The sequence below is a fragment of the Cololabis saira genome, chromosome 7 (assembly GCF_033807715.1).
Source record: "Cololabis saira isolate AMF1-May2022 chromosome 7, fColSai1.1, whole genome shotgun sequence".
Taxonomy (NCBI): Eukaryota; Metazoa; Chordata; class Actinopteri; order Beloniformes; family Belonidae; genus Cololabis; species Cololabis saira.
In genome coordinates, this window is record NC_084593.1 from 45,519,475 (window position 1) to 45,536,110 (window position 16,636).

General features: G+C 42.6%; 1 protein-coding gene across 1 annotated transcript in view; it reads right to left on the reverse strand.

Moving 5' to 3' along the window:
* Positions 1–13,570, reverse strand: part of LOC133447412 (protein NLRC3-like) — an 85,084-nt gene extending 71,514 nt beyond the window's left edge. Inside the window, exon 1 of the mRNA XM_061726083.1 lies at positions 13,520–13,570. The gene's annotated coding sequence lies outside the window, so the exon portion shown is untranslated. The remainder of the gene's footprint in view (positions 1–13,519) is intronic.
* Between the last annotated feature and the right edge of the window lie 3,066 nt (positions 13,571–16,636).

A 16,636-nucleotide genomic window follows, 5' to 3' on the forward strand; every position in this document is an offset into this window, starting at 1 on the left:
CACACACACACACACACACACACACACACACACACACATATATATATATATATATATATATATATATATATATATATATATATATATATATATGTATATATATATACATATATATATATATATATATATATGTATATGTATATATATATACATACACAAACACACACACAATATACACAAAACAAAATACAGTATAGCATATTAATGAATGTATTAATATATTTGAATAACAGACATAACAAACTTAAAAACAAAAAACATAATGGATGACAGCATACAATTGTCATAATGGAGCAAAAAAAAGAAACATTTGGAAGGAGTGTGTGTGTGAGGAATTGTATTTTAGTGTTATAAATGAAATTATATAATAATGCAATCGCTATGATATATAATTTTACAATATAATACAGTCAAAAATATATGAAATGAAGCAACATACTGTTGTGCAACTCATAGGTAGCTTGGCTGTCCAGTTATCAAGGCTAATGATAATTCTATTAAAGAATTATTAATAATTAATAAAGTTGACTATTTATCAAATTGTATTATCAAAAATGATAATTCTCGTAGGGGCACCACCGCCGGGGCCTTACTTCCGGTGGGATTCGATAACTAACAGCAGAAAATCAGTCTCATTATGATTTGAATTATCCTGCAGAACAGCAAATCTTACAGAATAACAGTGAAGGCGTGATATCCGAACACTAGGCTCTGCTTAAACAAATCAATTTGTGACCAAATCTTGCATGAAATAACACAACCACTCATAAAGAAATCAATCAGAATTTATTTACATACGGGTGTCAAAAGATGATAAACGCAACACCCAAATAAACCTGATGGCAGAAATGGCTTAAGTATCCATAAAACAATTAATTAACTAGAAAAACAACAATCAATAAAATGAAACATAAACGTTAAATGCATGGAATGAAAAAAAAGAAGAAATCAAGCAATAATAACGAAGATACAGAACATCTACAGTTCAACGGGGCTTCTGTGGTCTTTTAAAGATGGACGCGCCCTCTGGGCCACGTGCAATCGGACCGGATGGCGAACGCAGCATTTAAAACGTGCCTACGGCAGAAAACAACGACTACCGAATAATCAAACATGATAATGATAACAATGATGATGTAATCTCAGCTCTGAACACAGATTTAGCTCTGTAACACTCTTAAGTTACTGATAACCCAGGTCTCACAATCTCACACACAGTTCTGAACACTCTTAAATCCTACTGATCACTGCTACGCGGGCTCACGTCTCCTCTGGGATCCTGAATCGGGTGCATGCGGGTTTGTTGACTGTGTTCGCGGTCCTGCTGGGGTTTCGCAGTCAGGCTATCGCGTCCCGTCCCTTCCCCTGAAACGGATTAGACAGCGGCGGGGCCGCCTCGTGCCGGGCCGTGGTTCCGGACCAAACGGAGGCTCACACGCATTCCTAGGCGCGGCGGGGGGACCGGTCTTCTCCTGCCGTGCTTCCCTCTCTGCGCCGGTCGCCGACGCGCGGCCGTCCGGGCCCCGGGAGAGCTCACGCCGGGCGAGACGCCGGCCGTCCGTCCCCGATCCCTGCGCCGGTTCGCAGACAGGGGCTCGGAGCGGGGAGGGGGGTTCAGTCTGAGCACTCAATCGCAGCTGTGTCCCGATCTGGTTGCCGGGAGCGCGTGGGCGTCGGAAGCTCGGATCTGCAGAAACTTAAAGAGGAACAGAGTTTAGTGAGAAATCGGAGCCTCCCGGGGGACCGTGGCTTCAACGGCCGGACCCCGCAGGGCCCGGTCCGGTGCGGGCCTCCTGCCTCCCCCCAGCCCGGGGGGAGAGAGAGGAGATGGGATGCTTTGGCCTGCGCCGCTGAGATGAAGTTGAGAAGAGCAGAGATGGAGGCGGCTCCGTGCACCGCGGCTTCAACGGGCTGCAGGTCCAACGGAGCGGCCCGATGGGGCCTTACACCTCCCCCCAGCCGGGGGGAGAAAGGGAGATGGGATCTTGGCCCAGAGCCAAACGATCCAGCTCGGATGAGAGGGTGATCGGAAGAGAGCGAAGAGGAGCAGCGGCAGGGGTTTTGATCCTACGCGCGCTGCGGTGACGTCATCGGTGCCTCATTGCGATTGGATGAACGCCGCTTGTAGGCGCCACCCCCCCCGCAAGGCATGCTGGGGGTTGTAGTTCAGGCAACAGCGCCATTTTATGAGGCACATTAAAGCGGAAAAGGGGGGGTTCAAAGAAGCAGTACCATTTTGAGGTCTGGTTTTGGCTCCGCTGCATCCCGACCCCTGCTTAGGTGTCATAAAACCCCCAAGGAAGTCTGTTTTCCCTGGCAGAAACCCTGCTGGGTCCTTGTTTTGATCTCCGGCCATGCCGTGGGGGTCGTAAACGGGCTATCTCGACCCAGGCCGAGATAACCAGGAGTTAGCAGCAGGGGGTCGCAGGACTTCAGGAAGAAGGGGCAAAGTCTGGTTTTACAGGTCCTCATAATCACAAAATATTCATACATTTATAAGTCCAGATGATCACTGGGTGCGGCCCAACAATCCCCCCTTTTTAGATTTGATGAAGGACTGCAGGGTCCGCGTCGGAGCTAAAACAAACGGTCAGTCCATGTGATCATCAAACTCTGAGGGCTTGAGCTGGCCTGGTTAGTCCACTAGGCGAGCAATGCACAAAAATACGAAAAGAAAAACATATTTGAAGCAAAAACATCACTTCATTTACCTAACACAGTGATATCACTCTTAAAGTGCGGTAGATGAAAGATAAAAGGAGGGGTTAGTTAGGTTTCAGGATGTACACTGTACCTAAAATCAAAAACCAACAATTTAACCACTCTTTGATTAATTGCTAGGCGACAAAAACACACAAATTAACTTATGTCGGCTATGGAAGCCTGGAAATTGTGTGTAGGCGTGAATTTTTTTTAACGCCCCAAAGTATCCTACCCCCCTTTCAGGTGTGGAGCGGGCTTCCACTTCTGGGTCAGAAAAATTGTGAGGGGGCCGCTGCATACAAGGTAATGCAGCTGTTCAGTGTTCTTTTTGCTAAAAAGGTCAAACGTGGGACCCCCCTCGCTCTGAGGTACGGCGTCTGCGCCTTGGTTGTTAATCGTGATCTGTTCTCCTCTGGTTTACTTTAAGAAAACGCTGAGCTGCTTCTTCAGCGTCAGTAACAGTGAAAACTGGGAAGGGCCGCAGCTCCTTTCGGGTAATTAATTTTTGGCTTACTCATGGTGGCGTCTGACCAGGGGGCTCAGGGGATGAGATGACCGGGCTCACCACTTTTGGGTCCAGCCTAAGAACAGACTTGCCTGTCGGTCGATCTCTATCAGCCTGCATGTCCACCTCTGCTGGTTCTCCGTCCACTGCGATGAGCTCTCTGCCATTAATAACCACACCTCAGCTCACGGTCCAGGCCCCAGCGCTTCGCTTGGGATTCTGGCAAGAGATTACACTTATTAACGAAGTCAGCTCACGTTATCACCCAGATTAGAAGAAATTAAACCGATAACAAACCCTGAGAGACTGGGGTATTGGTTATAACCTTAGAAGCAAGAACCAACTGAAAGGAATTAATAAAGTGAGTTAACAGGGAGGAATCTTTAAATAACTTTAAATTAAAGATTCAATTTAAAACACAGTAGAGATTAATCTGAGAAGATTAATAACTCACATGGGGTAATCAGCAACAGTTCAATTAATAGAATTAAAGAAATTAAGTCAACCATTACCTTCAGTTAAGTATGGTTGCAAAAGGGAATTAATCAGAAGATTAATAAAATAGTGATGAAAAATAAAAGTTCAAATTAATAAAATTAAAGAACTTAACAAAGCAATCACCCTTTAGTGAGGCGAGGTTGCCATTAGAACAGGGATGTTTTAAAATAACCGTAGGAATCAGATAATGAGGGGGGAAGAAAAATAAAAATATTTTCTTTCCCGATCAAAATTAATGTTCTGTTATTTCATACAAACTGGTCACAAATATCGTTTCGAGAGACCCTCACACGGGGCACCATTTATGTTGTGCAACTCATAGGTAGCTTGGCTGTCCAGTTATCAAGGCTAATGATAATTCTATTAAAGAATTATTAATAATTAATAAAGTTGACTATTTATCAAATTGTATTATCAAAAATGATAATTCTCGTAGGGGCACCACCGCCGGGGCCTTACTTCCGGTGGGATTCGATAACTAACAGCAGAAAATCAGTCTCATTATGATTTGAATTATCCTGCAGAACAGCAAATCTTACAGAATAACAGTGAAGGCGTGATATCCGAACACTAGGCTCTGCTTAAACAAATCAATTTGTGACCAAATCTTGCATGAAATAACACAACCACTCATAAAGAAATCAATCAGAATTTATTTACATACGGGTGTCAAAAGATGATAAACGCAACACCCAAATAAACCTGATGGCAGAAATGGCTTAAGTATCCATAAAACAATTAATTAACTAGAAAAACAACAATCAATAAAATGAAACATAAACGTTAAATGCATGGAATGAAAAAAAAGAAGAAATCAAGCAATAATAACGAAGATACAGAACATCTACAGTTCAACGGGGCTTCTGTGGTCTTTTAAAGATGGACGCGCCCTCTGGGCCACGTGCAATCGGACCGGATGGCGAACGCAGCATTTAAAACGTGCCTACGGCAGAAAACAACGACTACCGAATAATCAAACATGATAATGATAACAATGATGATGTAATCTCAGCTCTGAACACAGATTTAGCTCTGTAACACTCTTAAGTTACTGATAACCCAGGTCTCACAATCTCACACACAGTTCTGAACACTCTTAAATCCTACTGATCACTGCTACGCGGGCTCACGTCTCCTCTGGGATCCTGAATCGGGTGCATGCGGGTTTGTTGACTGGGTTCGCGGTCCTGCTGGGGTTTCGCAGTCAGGCTATCGCGTCCCGTCCCTTCCCCTGAAACGGATTAGACAGCGGCGGGGCCGCCTCGTGCCGGGCCGTGGTTCCGGACCAAACGGAGGCTCACACGCATTCCTAGGCGCGGCGGGGGGACCGGTCTTCTCCTGCCGTGCTTCCCTCTCTGCGCCGGTCGCCGACGCGCGGCCGTCCGGGCCCCGGGAGAGCTCACGCCGGGCGAGACGCCGGCCGTCCGTCCCCGATCCCTGCGCCGGTTCGCAGACAGGGGCTCGGAGCGGGGAGGGGGGTTCAGTCTGAGCACTCAATCGCAGCTGTGTCCCGATCTGGTTGCCGGGAGCGCGTGGGCGTCGGAAGCTCGGATCTGCAGAAACTTAAAGAGGAACAGAGTTTAGTGAGAAATCGGAGCCTCCCGGGGGACCGTGGCTTCAACGGCCGGACCCCGCAGGGCCCGGTCCGGTGCGGGCCTCCTGCCTCCCCCCAGCCCGGGGGGAGAGAGAGGAGATGGGATGCTTTGGCCTGCGCCGCTGAGATGAAGTTGAGAAGAGCAGAGATGGAGGCGGCTCCGTGCACCGCGGCTTCAACGGGCTGCAGGTCCAACGGAGCGGCCCGATGGGGCCTTACACCTCCCCCCAGCCGGGGGGAGAAAGGGAGATGGGATCTTGGCCCAGAGCCAAACGATCCAGCTCGGATGAGAGGGTGATCGGAAGAGAGCGAAGAGGAGCAGCGGCAGGGGTTTTGATCCTACGCGCGCTGCGGTGACGTCATCGGTGCCTCATTGCGATTGGATGAACGCCGCTTGTAGGCGCCACCCCCCCCGCAAGGCATGCTGGGGGTTGTAGTTCAGGCAACAGCGCCATTTTATGAGGCACATTAAAGCGGAAAAGGGGGGGTTCAAAGAAGCAGTACCATTTTGAGGTCTGGTTTTGGCTCCGCTGCATCCCGACCCCTGCTTAGGTGTCATAAAACCCCCAAGGAAGTCTGTTTTCCCTGGCAGAAACCCTGCTGGGTCCTTGTTTTGATCTCCGGCCATGCCGTGGGGGTCGTAAACGGGCTATCTCGACCCAGGCCGAGATAACCAGGAGTTAGCAGCAGGGGGTCGCAGGACTTCAGGAAGAAGGGGCAAAGTCTGGTTTTACAGGTCCTCATAATCACAAAATATTCATACATTTATAAGTCCAGATGATCACTGGGTGCGGCCCAACAATACAATATAATAATACAATATGCTATATTACTGGGTACGCTAATATGATATAACAACATGTAATATAATATGGTATAATAGATTAATATAATATCATACATTCTGGACCATGAGATACAGCTGTACTGTATGATCGTCGTTCATTTGAGTGATCTGATTTTAACTACTATCCTCTCATCTGTACCGCCATGATTTTCTCTGTATGTGTGTCTCTGTCTTTCTTTCTTTCTTTCTTTCTTTCTTTCTTTCTTTCTTTCTTTCTTTCTTTCTTTCTTTCTTTCTTTCTTTCTTTCTTTCTTTCTTTCTTTCTTTCTTTCTTTCTTTCTTTCTTTCTTTCTTTTTATTCTTCTGACGAAAGGAGGTCCTTTTTTGCCCCCCTAAATGGCCCAAAAAGTCATCAAATTTTGCACCAAGCCAGGCCTGGCGATAAATTTGATTTTTATGGTTTGCATTAATGGGCGTGGCCTAACGGCTCAACAGCGCCCCCTAGAAAACCTTTCTCTGCCATAACTTTTGAAAGGTTTGACATAAAGAGTTGTGGGTGGTGTCATGGGACTCGGCATTGAGTCCTTGACCATAATTGGTGAAAATTAGCCCCGCCCCTTCTTCTGATTGGTTGTCCCTATTTCCTGCTATAACTTTTGAATGTTTTGACATAGAGTCGTGGGTGGTGTCATGGGGCTCTGTAATGAGTCCTTGAGCTTCTTTGGCCTTAGTTAGCCCCGCCCCTTCTTCTGATTGGTTGTCCCTTTTTACTGCTATAACTTTTGAATGGTTTGACATAGGAAGTCGTAAGTGTCATTTCTGATATGCTTATGGGGGGTGGTGGCCGTGAGTGCGAGGGCCCGTTCATCGCTGCTTGCAGCTTTAATTATTATTATTATTATTATTATTCTCGCCGTAAATAAATTGCCTTTTTGGAGGCCTTAAAATGCTCGAAAACTCACCAAATTTTGCACACGCTTCCAGAGTCGCGTAAAATTACGTATTTTATGGGCGACAGGCATGGGTCCACAAGAATGGGCTCTATAGCGCCACCTATTTTATGTTTTTTGACGAGCCCCACAATATGGTTTGACTTACAGCAAGGACCTTTATGTGAGTATTATATTAGACAAAGAGCTACAAAAAAGTCTTTTGGACCCATGGTCTAAGTTGCACAGGAAGTCCGGCATTTTGAACAGAAAATGTCATTTTTCATGAATTCTGATCATTTCTAGGCCTCGTACTTTAACGAACTCCTCCTAGAGATTTTATCGAATTGGCTCACAACTTGGTTTGTACAATCTAGACACATGGCCGACGCTAAATTGCGAAGCTTTTAAGTTTCTGCCAGAGGGCTTGACCGTAGTGATCCGGCGAAGTTTGAGGTCATTTTTAAGCTTCGCCATCAAACATCAATTGGCTGTAACTCAGCAATACATGATTTGATGTGGTCGAAAACGTATGTGCATGATTGTAGGCTGAGCCTGAACCCATCTATGGTGGAATATTCAGGATCGGTTGTAGCGCCACCTGTTGGCACCAGGAATTGTCATGTCTTCTAGTTTGCATCTGTGCTCCAAACGAGATCAGTTTCTTGATCTCAAAGTTGGTCAGATAATAGGTAAGGCATTGACGATGAGTGACAGAGAAAACTGTAAGTTTGTGTCAAAGGGCGTGGCCGTTAGAGGTTGTCAAATTTCGGGGTCTCGCCATGAACATAAAAGTTGTTGTAACTTAAACATAATTGGTCAGAATTAACCCAAAATCAATTCATGTAATCAGGCTTCCATTCTGAACAAGTGGATATGACAATCTTGGATGAACTCCATAGCGCCACCTTTTGGTCAGGTATACATTTTTCATCAAATTATGTGCTGTAATGGCTGTTTCGTTCATCCAATCTTAATCCAATCGACACATATGATTGTCAGTAGGTCCCTTGTTGACCGTGTCGCGTATCGTGGTCGTAATTTGAAAGGAATTGGCATTTTTATGTCACTCTGTATTTCTGGTAAAATATTAATTAAAAATCAGAGATTTTGTGTAAGGAAAATTAAATGGCAGTTTCAGATAGCTTACAACAGGACTAAAAAATCATACACTGGAACATATTATTTTTGAAGAACTCCGTCACTCTAAAAATTAAAAAAATGAACTAATAACATAAAAAGCTATGTCTTTGTCACAAAATGTCAAAATTGACATCCGACTTCATAGATATGTTGTTTACTATAATGAGAAAAAATATCATGTTAATTCCATAAGTCAAAGATACATGAGTGATTTTTAAATAATATTTATGTGTGATCAGGCTGCCTGACATGTTGATCTCTCAGTCTCTCAGCTCCAGCAGCTCCAGCAGAGTGGAGAGGGGAGGGGCTGAGCTCCCGCCGGGCGAAGGTGTTTGGAATGCGTGCGCAGCTCCCCCGGGGGCGGGGGGGTGGGGGTGGGTGGAGGGGGTTGGGGGGGTGGAGTTTGGAATGCGCGCGCAGCTCCCACGGGGGGAGGGGCTGGTGTTCAGCGCGGCCGCCATCTTGGTCAAGGCGCCGCATTGACTGCCTGAGAACATCGGGCGTGGCCGCCATCTTGGATCGGTTTTTTTTTTTTTTTTTTTTTTTTACTTTATTTAAAAGAATTATCACAAAACAGTATACAAATAAAAAACAGAACATGTGCCAGGGGTGATGTTTGTTATTCAAGAAGATTAAACGTAACACAAGTCTACGGTTTTAAAAGCCTTTTCATTTGTTGATTTTAGGATTAATTTCAAGTAAAGTTCCATTTCTTTCTGGAAAACAAAAAAACAAGGGGTTTTCTTTGAAAATTTACTCTTATGAATATGGAATTTGGCAAGAAATAAAAACAGATTTATCAAAAAGTAACATTTTCCTTCTTTTTTAGAGAAACAATGGAAACCAAAAACAACATTTTCCCAATATAAATTAAAATCTATACCAAAGGAGTCAATAATAAATTTGCTAATATCTGCCCATAGTTTTTTCGAATGAGAGCAAAGCCAAAATAAATGGACAACTGTTTCTGGATGTAAATTACAGAAGGAACAATTTGTATTAATGTCCTTTTTAAATTTCTGCATGTAATGGTTAGCAGGATCATATTTATGTATGATTTTGTAAGAGACCTCCTTAACCTTATTTGTGATTAAAAACTTGTTAGGAAGCATCCAAGTTTTTTTCCAATCAATATGATCTGTGAAACGATTCCAATAAACAGTAATATTAGGAGTAGCAACAATATCTTTTTGAAATAAGGCACGTACCCTTTTATTATTATTCTTTTGGGTCAGTGAAAAACATATTTTACCTATTGGGGAGTCAGTTGAGAATGGGACAGACACATTTCTAGACGAGGAAGTACAACTGTTTTTAAAAAGCATTAAGGTGCCTGATGGAATAGCATTGGCGACAACTGAGAATTCTTCAGGAGTTATTTGAAGACTATGTCGTGATGAAAAGTCTCCGTAAGACAGCACAACTCCTTCCTCATTTAGCAGCGGACTCACCAGCCAGATCCGGTTCTGAAACCAGGTTTAAAAAAAAGGATTTATTTCTAACTAGGATATCTCTATTGTTCCAAATAATATAACGGTGGGGTGAAAAGTTATGCTTATAGATAAGAGTCCATGCAAGGAGGACCTGTTTATGAAATACAGATAACTTAACTGGAATTTTTTCTACATTATAATTACAAGACAGTATGAAATGAAGGCCTCCAAAACGAGAGAAAATATGGTGGGGAATAAAATTCCAGATTGAGGTGGGATTCTTCATAAAATTTTTCGCCCAATTAATTTTAAATGTATTGTTTAAAGTTTTAAAATCCAGGAAATTAAGCCCTCCAGATTCATAAGTATTCATGACTATACTTTTTCTAATGTAATGTATACGATTTTTCCATAGGAAATTAAAAAGCATCTGGTTAACAGTTTTACTAATTTTATTATCTAAATGTAGTGATAAGCAGCATAAGTTAGTCGAGAAATTCCTTGGATCGGTATCGCTTTGACTCCAGTGCGTTCACTTCTATTGTGGAAGGAGGTGTCTGCATAAGTAAAATAACTATAACTTGCTTAATTTTCAACCGATTTTCACGCAGTTTTCTTTGTTACAAACGGCAGACATGTAGCTACGATACAGGATGCTTGATGTACGTTAAATATGCAGGCTTTCATGCTAAACTACGTTCTGCAGGTAGTCACACTACTGGTTATGCTATTCAGGTATACACACACACACACACACGCACACACACACACGCACACACACACACACACACATATATATATATATATATATATATATATATATATATACATACACAAACACACACACAATATACACAAAACAAAATACAGTATAGCATATTAATGAATGTATTAATATATTTGAATAACAGACATAACAAACTTAAAAACAAAAAACATAATGGATGACAGCATACAATTGTCATAATGGAGCAAAAAAAAGAAACATTTGGAAGGAGTGTGTGTGTGAGGAATTGTATTTTAGTGTTATAAATGAAATTATATAATAATGCAATCGCTATGATATATAATTTTACAATATAATACAGTCAAAAATATATGAAATGAAGCAACATACAATATAATAATACAATATGCTATATTACTGGGTACGCTAATATGATATAACAACATGTAATATAATATGGTATAATAGATTAATATAATATCATACATTCTGGACCATGAGATACAGCTGTACTGTATGATCGTCGTTCATTTGAGTGATCTGATTTTAACTACTATCCTCTCATCTGTACCGCCATGATTTTCTCTGTATGTGTGTCTCTGTCTGTCTGTCTGTGTGTCTGTGTGTCTGTCTGTGTGTCTGTCTGTCTGTCTGTCTGTCTGTCTGTCTGTCTGTCTGTCTGTCTGTCTGTCTGTCTGTCTGTCTGTCTGTCTGTCTGTCTGTCTGTCTTTCTTTCTTTCTTTCTTTCTTTCTTTCTTTCTTTCTTTCTTTCTTTCTTTCTTTCTTTCTTTCTTTCTTTCTTTCTTTTCTTCTGACGAAAGGAGGTCCTTTTTTGCCCCCCTAAACGGCCCAAAAAGTCATCAAATTTTGCACCAGGCCTGGCGATAAATTTGATTTTTATGGTTTGCATTAATGGGCGTGGCCTAACGGCTCAACAGCGCCCCCTAGAAAACCTTTCTCTGCCATAACTTTTGAAAGGTTTGACATAAAGAGTTGTGGGTGGTGTCATGGGACTCGGCATTGAGTCCTTGACCATAATTGGTGAAAATTAGCCCCGCCCCTTCTTCTGATTGGTTGTCCCTATTTCCTGCTATAACTTTTGAATGTTTTGACATAGAGTCGTGGGTGGTGTCATGGGGCTCTGTAATGAGTCCTTGAGCTTCTTTGGCCTTAATTAGCCCCGCCCCTTCTTCTGATTGGTTGTCCCTTTTTACTGCTATAACTTTTGAATGGTTTGACATAGGAAGTCGTAAGTGTCATTTCTGATATGCTTATGGGGGGTGGTTGACGTGAGTGCGAGGGCCCGTTCATCGCTGCTTGCAGCTTTAATTATTATTATTATTATTATTATTTATCTGACCCCAAACTATTTAGTTATTTAGTTTCAGTTTCAGACACTTTACAGTTTTTTTCGATTGCTTACACACTAAAATTAAAAGTAGTACACTATTAGCAAAACCTTATACTCAAGAAGCAAAACATCAGCCCATATTTGCACAACTATAAGCACATTGTCAACCTCACACTTGTTGCAAAACTCTACACACAGTGATTTTCAAAACACTAAACACACTAAACGTACATTAGACACAAAAATCTATCATAAAGTCACTTCTTTGCAATACCAAAGCACTGACTGTCAAATTAGCACACCGTCCAACCAGTTGGTTCAACACAGTCATCAGGTGTGCAAACACTTGTTTGCTTAAATGTAGACACACCAATCAGGTGTATCTACACTATAGAAAGCAGCAGGTGAGCTCATTGGTCTCCAAGCACAAGAGTCAGAGAAAGACTACAGTTTTTCTCGATTGCTTTGACACATTTTGCACATCATGGGTCAACTTTATCGAATGCTCACACCTTCTTTGCACAGCAAGAGTCCTCTCTGGCGATTCAGTTAACTATTTCTCATTGCTTTCACACAATTTTCTTTGGCTTTTACTGTAATACACTTTTCAAAACAGTTAACACACTTCTCACAAAGAGACACAAAACATAATTGATTTACCATGGCAACACATTGCAGACACTTTGTAGCAGCCAATTGGAACTGCTCTCTCAATTCTAAAAAAATATCAGCACCTGTGTGAACTCTCTTTGCAAAACAAAGCAAGTAGTCCTCAACCTATCAAAGAGGTCAATAGCTTGAAGTTGACACCAAGCATGGATGGAGGAGGACGTGGACGAGGACATGTGGCCTGATCGTCAGGCCCGTGTCGACAATGTGTAATTTTTATTTTTATTTTTTTCATATTTACAGGGTTTCATTTCATTGTGTTTCATTTACAGTACTTTCTTTGAGAATTGACCTTTGTTGTACTGCATATTGAACCCTGTCATTTTGATTGCTTACAGTATGTGCATACGACAAGTACTGCAATAAATATTTTTCTGTCAGAATCCTGACATTTTGTACACAGTAGAATAAATGTAAATCAATGGTGTTGACAGGAACTTCAGCAATACAAAAACAGATCTACAATATTTCCAAGTTATATAACTAAGTTAGAGTGCTCAATACAAAACCCAAATTGTAGTATGTTGTCAGTTGTAAAATAGTCAATACTATGAGGGTGTTGAACAAAAGTTGATATTGATAGCTGTGGTTTCAATTTTGTTATCCATCGTTACAGTAAATAAATGAGAAAGCATAAATGTTCAATTGAGAAAAAATTCTAGGTTTTGATGGAAAAGTTTGGTTTTGATGGATGTGTGACAAGTTTTGAGAAAGTGGTGTCATTCTGCAAACATCATAAAGTGTTTTGGTTATTTCAGCTTCTGTTAAGGGCTTTGTGTGAGCTGTTTTGAAAAAGTAAACTGTGAATGGAAAAATGGGCCAAAACGATCAAGAAAAACTGTGTATTTGTACTTTGTTGATAGTAGCCTACTCTAATCATAGGGACGTAGAAGGGCTAAAAGTGTTTTAGGTTTATCACAGCAGAGTGTAACTCGTGCAAACAGAGTATAGTAATGTGAAACGTGTTTGTTTCATATGGTAACAAAGTGTGGTTTTTAAAAAGAAGTGTATAGTTTTTACAAGCGTGTTTAATTTTACAAAGGATCTGTAGTGTTTTGCTAATTTGGTGTGTTGTTGTGCTAATTGTGTGTAGTGTTTTGAAACCACGGGCCCTGTTTTGAAAATCATGCTTAGGCAATCAAGAAAAACTGTAACAGAAGAAGAAGGAACAAACACTCACCAGGTCTCCTCTGCTGCTCCGTCCATGTCGACATGGACTTTCATGTGTTTTTCACCTGTGCAGAGCTCCTCCTCCTCCCCCTCCTCCTCATCCGGAGTGTATTTACAGGAAATCACATGACCACTGATGAGAGAGAGGTTTTCAGTCTGACTCAGACACTTTACCAGCAGCAGCAGAAGAACTTGACACACGTGGAGATGACATCACGGAGCAGATAAAACGCTGGTGATTTTCATAGAACCTGCATCAGTTGTCAAAGAGCCACGTTTTGGATTCTGGGAGAAAGAACAAGAACAGAATCATCAGGAAAGAACCAGATGGACCTTAAGTGGTTGGTTTTGCTGCTTGCAGATGTTCAGATGTTCTCCAGAGCAGAGACGGCTGCAGGAGACGGCAGAGCCAGGACTGTTCAGCTGAGCAGCCGGTATTTTCCATGTGGTGACGGAGCTCCGGTCCTTCTGGACCAGAGAGGAACCACAGACACAGAAGCTGCTGCTGAGGTGACCAGCACATCTGCTGATGCTGGACCTCATTTGAACTCTGACCCCCCCATAGAAAATCCAGGGAGCAGCTGCTTCAGAAGTCCCCACATCAGTAAAAAGAGTCCACCTGTGTGAAATGTGTTGTCTGTATAAATACAACTGCTCTGTGAAGCCTCAGAGGTCTGTTAGAGAACACTAGTGAACACCTGCAGTCATGGAAACCCAGCAACACCAGACAGGTCAGGGAGGAGGGTGTGGAGAAGTTTGAAGTAGCGTTAGAGGAGAAAAGAATCTCCTGGAGCTGCTGAATCATCACCTGAAAACAGAGAGTACGGGTCAAGCACAAACCCACCAAGACACGTCCACCTCAACTGGCAGGAGAACAGCAGTTAGAGAAGCACCCAAGAGGCTCATGGTCCTCTGGAGGAGCTGCAGAGATCCACAGGTCAGGGGGGGACAAGCTGTCCACAGGACAACTATTAGTCATGTCCACAACCTGGCCTTCATGGAAGAGTGGCAGGAAGAAAACCAGAAGAAGTCTGGTTGCAGAAAAGCTTCTGCAGAAGACGTGATCCTGGGGTGGAGGTCCCTCCACCTTCCAGCAGGACAACGACCCCCAACAAACAACCAGCTCCAACGGAAGAGTCAACACGTGTTCATGTGTCAGACCAGCCAGTCAGAGTCCAGACATAAAGGAGGACTCACTCAGGGACACGTTGTCTTTGCAGCGTGCACTACTTTCCAGCGCTCAGTACCGGCTCTTCTCCAGTCTTCCAAGGACTGTTACTGCTTCCAGCTGAAAATCCTCCCTGTGAATAATTCAGACAAATGACATTTCTAAAACTCCATCTTCCTTGTTCTGCACTCGGGTCCTACAATCCACCCGGGACAGAAACTGTGATTGCAGCTGGAAACTTCCTTCAAGTTTAGTCTCCACAGGACTGTAGACAACTTTCCTGGACGTGGACACGAGAGGACGACTGAGGACAAACTGAGGAGACGACGATACGGATGGAAACCAAAGAACCCAGAACTGTGGAGGCCCAGCAGGGACGAAGATGAAATACATACATAAATAATAAATTAAATGTGAGTTCATATCATTTTAAAACATGTACATTTAATTCAATATGTATTTCATTGTTTCATGGATCCTGTCTTGAAGAACATCATGAAATCATTTCAACCGTCACGACAGTTCGTCCACAGACACAAACATCTGGTTATTTTCTGCAGCAAGTCCAGACAAATGGATCCCAGATAACGGATCGATGCAGAGCCAGAAGACAAACTCAGTCAGGAGCGTTCAGGGTTTTTGGATGATGTGAAAGACGACTCACGTCTTCATGTAGCTCCAGCACACGCATGAGCACTTCCTGAGTTGGTAAGGTGAGTGAAGGACAGGAGAAACGTCACAAACATGTCCAGAGCTGCTGAGAGAAGTTGTGAATGTGACTGAAGAAGCTTTGAGGAGAATCCTCCAACCCCAGCAGCTCCTGCAACAGTTGCACTTTTATCCTGCACAAACATCTCAGATGGAAACCTGCCTGAATTCACCACATGTTCCTGTACGTCTGTGTATGTGACAAATACATCTGTAAACTTTATAAATTACCAGTTTTCACTTCTGCTATTGTACACAAAACATTAGAAAATTTTAGTACAACCTTAAATCAACAAAAGTTGTTAAAGCAGGAAGAAAAACTCACAAAATGAAATGAAATGTTCCAACAAAATCAGTTCATCCTCAAGTGTTCAAAGATTTTTCCAAAAACACATTTGTTTGTGTAAATGTACTTGTCTTGTAAAGATAAATTCATTTCAAATCAATGTTTTCAAAAACAGCTGCTAAAGTCATGTGAGCATAACGTGGGACTGCAGGCAGAACGATGAGAAAACGACTCTCAGTCCAGGTCGGGACGTCGCTGGACCTGTTTGAGGTCAATCATACGTTGCAATTTACATGTTACTATTTCATGTAGTCGGATGAACTCTTAGACATCCAGCATCATTTTTACCGGGACTTCCACCCTCTTTTTAGACATCTCATGGATTTATGCATATTGGAAAGATGCTGATTCATTCAGACTCAATCAGAAGCTGTTTTAACACGAACTGTAAGCTCAGTCTGGGAAACACAAATGTTTTTACCTTTTCCTCATCCTGTATATGATAATAATAATAATTAAAGATGCAAGCAGCGATGAACGGGCCCTCGCACTCACGGCCACCGCCCCCCATAAGCATATCAGAAATGACACCACCCACGACTCTCTATGTCAAACCATTCAAAAGTTATAGCAGAAAATAGGGACAACCAATCAGAAGAAGGGCGAGGGCTAATTTTTCAATTCAATTCAATTTTATTTATATAGCGTCTAATACAACCAGAGATCCAGAAAATGAACATAAACATAAGACATAACATAACATAACATAACATAAGACGTCAACAGCACACAGCAGGCCTGTGGAAGCAGCAGCGGGATGCCCAGAGGAGGGGGGGGGGGGATGGGGGGATGTACCTGCACACCAAAAGCTTCTGCCAACGACGAGCAAAGTTCTGAAATAAACTGGGGGCCTCTGTCAGACGTGATGTCAGACGGGACACCGAAACGTGAGATCCAGGCACCCA